We start from the raw sequence: 7,214 nt of genomic DNA on the forward strand, positions 1-7,214 counted from the left end.
AACGTGTTTCTTTTTTCAGAGTGTCAGTGTGTATGAATTCACAGATGGAAACATACTCGAAGAATTTCAATTCACAGCAGTAACTTTCCTTATTGTTGTTCAAATTGTCCCAATTTCACACGGGCCCTTGATTCCTTCTGGCACGACACCAGGAGTCTCTGAGAGCATCCTTGCTATTTGGAATGAAAAGGTGTTTCGGGCGCCTGGGTGGCTCAGTGGGTTAAGCCGCTGCCTTCGGCTCAGGTCATGATCTCAGGGTCCTGGGATCGAGTCCCGCATCGGGCTCTCTGCTCAGCAGGGAGCCTGCTTCCCTCTCTCTCTCTCTCTGCCTGCCTCTCTGTCTACTTGTAATCTCTGTCTGTCAAATAAACAAATAAAATCTTTAAAAAAAAAAAAAAAAAAAAAAAAAAAAAAAAAAAGGTGTTTCATGCTCATGTGGTACATTTCTTGCCCTAGACCTGGATGTGGCCATTTGTCCCATTGTAGTGGGGAATGGTCCTTAGAAACCAGGATCTGGGGAGTTAGCTCGTGGGTCTGGGAGACCGAAAACTGAGATCTTCTTTGCGCCCCGACAGCTGTACCCCACAGCTCTGCAGCCGTCACCATGCCACCAAATGAATATATTGAGTCACACCGGAAGCGCTATGGCTATCATTTGGATTACCATGAGAAAAAGAGAAAGAAATAAGGTCGAGAACGTTCAAAGAAGGCAAAAAGATGATTGGTCTGAAAGCTAAGCTCTACCATAAACAGCACCATGCTGAGAAAATACAGATGAAAAAGACTATCAAGATGCATGAAAAGAGAAACACCAAACAAAAGAATGATGAAAAGACTCCACAAGGAGCAGTACCTGCATATCTACTGGACAGGGAGGGACAGTCTCAAGCTAAAGTACTTTCTAATATGATTAAACAAAAACGAAAAGAGAAAGCGGGAAAATGGGAAGTTCCTTTACCCAAAGTTCGTGCCCAGGGAGAAACAGAAGTATTAAAAGTCATTCGAACAGGAAAGAGAAAGAAGAAAGCATGGAAAAGAATGGTCACTAAAGTCTGCTTTGTTGGAGATGGCTTTACTCGAAAACCACCTAAATATGAAAGATTCATTAGGCCAATGGGCTTATGTTTCAAAAAGGCCCATGTAACACATCCTGAATTGAAAGCCACCTTTAGCCTGCCAATACTTGGTGTAAAAAAAATCCTTCATCCCCACATATACACAACTTTGGGTATTATTACCAAAGGCATGGTAATTGAGGTGAACGTGAGTGAGTTGGGCCATGTGACACAAGGAGGCAAAGTTATTTGGGGAAAATATGCCCAGGTTACCAACAATCCTGAAAATGATGGATGCATAAATGCAGTCCTACTGGTTTGACAGCAGTTCGAGACAAGTAATTCCTTATAATTACTGAAGACTACACACCAGTCAGGAAAGCAACCATTCCTGTGGTGGTTCTGGATACTACCAAACAGCCTATTGTGAAAAACATTAAAATAGACATTTATTAAAATAAATGGTCTTTATTTTTGTCTTTTTAGCAAAAAAAAAAAGAAACCAGGATCTGCCTCTGAATTGAAGTGTTTCTAGTCCCTCCAGTTGGCAGAATGGTGATATTTGATATGTGTATGTACATACAATAAACATATGGTATACAACATGTAATAATTATATAACATAATTATGTATAAGATATAAAACATAGAAGAGAAAATGCACCATGAATTCATACTGACAGTTCCAACTCTAATTTAGAAACACAGCTAATTTACTTATGTCCTGATTTTATATTTGTGTCTCTTTTCACTTATGCTGAGTCTTATTCCTAATGATATTAATATAATTTGTCTTTTACTTTATCCTAGCTGCAGTTTCAAAGCAACAATGCCAATATTACCATTAATAATACAATTCCTAAGTGCAGTTTCAAACATTGTTTTATTGTTCATTTTGACCTTAGGTATATCCTGTTTGAGTTTTAAAATTACTTAAAATAATTCTTCTCTGTGAGGTTATTCTGCAAACTTAGAGACACCATTGGATTCACTTATTTAATTTTCTTTTGGATTTTTAGGAATTGGTTTTTTAATTTCATTTTTTTAATAATTTTATAAAGCATTTATATTATTGCAAAACCAAAACTGCAGATAAGATTTATTCAGAAATATCTGGCTACTGGAGCTATCTCTCACCCTTGTCTGGCCTCTCAAAAGTGAACTAAAGAAATTTTTTTAATCTTTCCATTTTAAAATATTAGCATATAATATTAACTTCATATATATATACATATCCCTCCTTTTTTTTCACATAAATGGAAGAATATTTTGCATCTTTATTTTTCCTGGGAATTACTCAGTCTCTCCTCATTTCTTTTTCTAGTTCTATAGCCTAAATCCTTGGGTGAATGGATGAAATTTGACTCAACTGGATGGACACTTTGGTGGTTTTCAATCTTTACAAGTCTCATAACAGTTAAAAGCCATGCCACACATTCTTTAGCGCTTAGCCAGGATTCTTTAGCTTAGATGCCTAGAAGAGAGATTGCTGGAATTAACAGTAAATGGATATATAATTTTTCTAATATTATAAAATTCCCCTCCAAACAGGTTACCATTATGTATTCCACCAGCATTTTATGAGCGTTCCCCACTGCCTCATCTACAGAATATATCATGAAACTTTGGGATGTTTGCCCAACTTACTAAGAAATGGTGTCTCCATATAGTTTTGGTCTGTAGTTCTTTTTTCTTGGGCACGGTACTAATTCTTCTTTACAAGTTTGGTAGAATTTACCATAGAAACCATCTAGGCCTGGGGTATTCTTTGTGGGAAGGAGGGCAGGTATTGCATGGAGCACTGGGTATGGTGCATAAACAATGAATTTTGGAACACTGAAATAAAATAAGATTAAATTAAATTTTTTAAAAAAGGAAAAAAATAATAGTTCAATCTCTTTGCTTTTTCTTTTGTAGATCAATTCAGATCGATTTCTTCTTGACTCAGTTTTAATAATTTGTGTCTTTGAAGGAATCTGTCCATTACTTCTGAATTTTCAATTTGTTGACATGATATTCTCTTATAAGTTTTCTTATTTCTTAGATAGGTGGTGGTATCCCTTCTTTCATTCTCATTTTAGTAGATTTAGTCTTCTTTCAGCACCTCCACCCCGACCCCCACCCTGTCAGTCTAACTAAGGATTTGTCAACTGTGCTGATTTTTTCAGAGAACTAACTTTCGGTTGCACTGATTTCTTGTTTTGGTTTACTATTCTTTATTTTATTTCTTTCCATTCTAGCTTAATTTCCTTTTTTCTGTTTGATTTGATTTTAGTTTGATTTTCTTTTTTTGGTTTTGTAAAGTTGGAGGTTAGATTACTGATTTGCAATCTTTCATTATTAACATAGGTGTCTAAAGCTATCAATTTCCCTCTCACACTGCTTTAGCTACATTCTTTAAGTTACGGTATGTTGTGTTTTCATTCTTGTTCATCTTAAAGTAGTTTCTAGTTTTTCATGTGACTTTTTAACCCATTGATTGCTTAAGTGTATGTATAGTTGTGAATTTCTCAAATTTCTTTCTGTTACTGATTTTGAATTTAATTCCACTGTGGTTGGAGAACATACTTAGCATGACTTCAATCCTTTTAAACTTACTTAGGCTTGTTTCCTGGACTGGCATATGGTCTGTCCTCGACAATGTTCCATGTGAACTCAAGAGGAATATGTATTCTGCTTTTGGGTGGTGTGTTAGATGTCTGTAGGTCAGTATAGTTTTAATTTGCATTTATGTTACTATGAGTGAAGTTGGGCATCTTTTCATGTTTAAGTGCTATCTGCATTTCTACTTCTGTGAACTTTCCACATCTTCTGTTCATTTTTTAAATAGGATCTTTTTTTTAATTCTTAGAGCTTGTTTATATCAAGATGGTGAATGTGTAACTGTGATAAAGTTGGCAAATTTTTCCACCCTCTTGTCATTTGTTATTTAACTTCACTTACTTGCCTCGGCCTCCTGCTTCCTTGCTATCCAGAGTTCATCAATTTAATTCACGACTGACATCACCCTTTCTCTCTTTTTAAAAAGTTTTTATTTTAATTCCAGTTAGTTAACACACAATGTCATTAGTTTCAGGTGTACAATATAGTGATTCGACAATTCCGTACATCACCAGGTGTTCAGCAAAACAAATGCATTCCTTAACCTCCATCACCTATTTAACCCATCCTTCCACCTCCCTCTCCTTTGGTGACCATCAGTTTGTTCTGCATGGCTGAGTCTGATTTTTTATCTCTCTCTCTCTCTTTTCCCCTTTGCTCATCTGTTTAAGAAATACTTGTTTCTTAAATTCCACATATGATTGAAATCAAATCATGTGGTATTTGTCTTTCTCTGCCTGACTTATTTGCTTAACATTATACTCACTAGCTCCATCCATGTCATTGCAAATGGCAAGATTTTATCCCTTTCTAAGGCCAAATATATTCCATTGTATACGTACACCACCTCTTCTTTATCCATTCATCTGTCAATGGACACTGGGCTGCTTCCATATCTTGGCTATTGTAAATAATGTTGCTATAAGCATCAGGGTGCATGTATCCCTTTGAATTAGTATTTTTGCATTCTTTGGGTAAATACCCAGTAGTGGGATTGCTGAATCATCAGGTAGTTCTATTTTTAACTTCTTGAGGAATCTCCATACTGTTTTACAGAGTGACTGTACCAGATTTGAAGTCCTTCTGACAGTACACGAGTATTCCTTTTTCTTCACATCCTTGTCAACACTTATTTTTTTCTTGTGTGGATTTTAGTGATTCTGACAAGTGTGAGGTGAGATCTCATTGTAATTTTGATTTGCATTTCCCTTGTGGTAAGTGATGATAAACATCTTTTCATGTGTTTGTTGGCCATCTGTATGTCTTTGGAGAAATGTCTGTTCATGTCTTCTGCCTTTTTTTAATTGGATTATTTGTTTTTTTTGTGTGTTGATTTATATAGATTCTTTATTATACTTTGAATGATAACCCTTCATCAGATATGTCATCATCCTTTCTGCACTGTGAAGAGGTGTGGGAATGACTCAAATATGACTTCCAATGTTCATAGGCTAGTATGGGAGATGTCACCTATACAAACACACTTGAAATACAAGACAGACTACAGGAAGCATTCTAATCAGACCTGCCAAGAAGTGAGATAATATATGGGAGAGAGAACTTATCAGGAGGAGCAGAGGTGCTCCAACTGGACATATCTGGGTGGCAGATTTGAGGAAAGGAGGCACTTTATGCAAAGAGCTGGAAGGGGCATAAGCAGGACCTCGGGCAGGCCTGCAGACCCTGTGACCTGAAGCATAGTTCTGAGACCAGGACGGGTGATGAGCAGGAAGGAGGAAGACCAGGCTGGGAATAAAGGGGAAGGTGGGAGATATTTGGGGATGCTGAGGGCTCAAGCTAGTACTGGCCAAGCAGAAGTGTTGTGAATTCTGACCTCAAAGTCTTGTTCTAAAGTACCTGCCTTCTCAGAGTCTTATTTGGGGTAGGACTTGTATCTGTACAACAACACATTACTCCTGGGATAGGCTGCAGAAGTGAGTTTCCACTTTCTATATTTCTGGATTGTTTATATACATTTTAAACAAGATGATGGTAAGTGCTACCTGCATATAAGGCACAAAACAAAACAAAACAAAAAAAAAGACAGTGTTGACTTTGAATGACTTAATTGGCAGAATCCCTGAAATAAAGAAGCTGAGGTGGTAGATTAAAAAGATATTATTTGTGGGGTGCCTGGGTGGCTTACTGGGGTGAGCCTCTGCCTTTGGCTCAGGTCATGATCTCGGGGTCCTGGGATCAAGTCTTCTTTGGGCTCTCTGCTTAGCAGGGAGTCTGCTTCCCCCTTTCTCTCTGCCTACTTGTGATCTCTCTCTCTATCTCTATCTCTCTCTTAATCAAATAAATAAATAAAATCTTTTAAAAAAAAGATATATTTGCTTTGTAAATTAAATTCACATTTCATTGAACAGTGCCTCTGCAAATGACAAAGGCTAGAGAGGAATTTAAAATCTTTGGTATTGTTATCAAAGGCTAGACGAACGCTAGAGAGGAATTTAAAATCTTTGGTATTGTTATCAAAGGTAGTCTTAAAAAATAAATGAATGACTAGATTAGGCAGAGACCTACAAGTCTATCAGTGTTTTTGGTCACCATAAATTTGCCTCCACTTCTCTGTAAATTATCCACTGACTGGCAAATACAGTGTGTTTTTCCACTTGGGGGAACAAAGATCCTCAAACATTTGGAACACAGGCTGTGGAAACTCCAGTCTCTTGAAGGCAGAGGTCCTTCCTGGTGAGTCTCAGGAGCCAAGTTGGCCAAGATATGCTGGCCATTCTCCAAAGGATTCCCAGCCTTATCAAGAGTTAAATATTGATAGCAACCTCTTTTTATAACCCTTCTCTGTTCCACATGGCTCTAAGCTTGTGGGAGCTGGAATTCATAGTATGTCTTCATTACTGATCATTCTGCAACGGAGGACAGAGGCTCTGGAAAGCCCACCGTGGAGATACCAGTTGGAAGATCCCAAATGCACAGTGGCTCCTGTTTGATCATGACAGCTTTCTTTTCATTTTTTTCTCTTTTCTCTTCTTTTTTATTATTTTCTTTTGGCAGCGGATTATGTTGCAATGTTGGCAGATGACGTGAGCTAAGATAACAAGCACATGGGTGAAAAACCTGCCAAACATGAAACATTTTTTAGTTTCCAGAATAATCTCCGCAATGAAAATAAAGCCAGTGACTTTGCTGTAGAAATCATCCATTATGTCAAAGCTTTGTGGAAGTCTTATAGTGGTGTAAATGTCAGGAACTGGTATGGCCAGTCTGGACAAAGCAGAAGCAGTATGCCTGGAGCTGCTAAGGGTGGCCTCCTCACGGCTGGAGCTTCTGGAAGTTCCCAAAAAAGAGCACTATCTGAGCTGGTTTTCCTTCTCACAAAATTCTTGACATCTCATTCATCCACCAGTCCACCCACCACACATAAGGAGCTGGAATTACTTGTGGTAATCCCACACTACTGTTACAGTGCTGGAATCTATCCAAGTCGGAATGTAACATTCTGCCCTTTGGTGGGACCTAACGGTGTACTTCCAAATTCCAAGCATACGTTGTGGTTCATGCTTCTTAAATACTCTTCGCTGTGGAGCAATGGCAAGT

The 7,214-nt window shown here is 37.8% G+C and overlaps 1 pseudogene; it reads left to right on the forward strand.

Moving 5' to 3' along the window:
• The first annotated feature begins 589 nt into the window (after nt 1–589).
• Nucleotides 590–1,407, forward strand: LOC101671351 (annotated as a pseudogene).
• The last annotated feature ends 5,807 nt before the right edge of the window (nt 1,408–7,214 follow it).

Source organism: Mustela putorius, unplaced genomic scaffold (assembly GCF_011764305.1).
Source record: "Mustela putorius furo isolate JIRA1106 unplaced genomic scaffold, ASM1176430v1.1 tig00003972_pilon_pilon_pilon, whole genome shotgun sequence".
In the NCBI taxonomy this organism is placed as follows: Eukaryota; Metazoa; Chordata; class Mammalia; order Carnivora; family Mustelidae; genus Mustela; species Mustela putorius.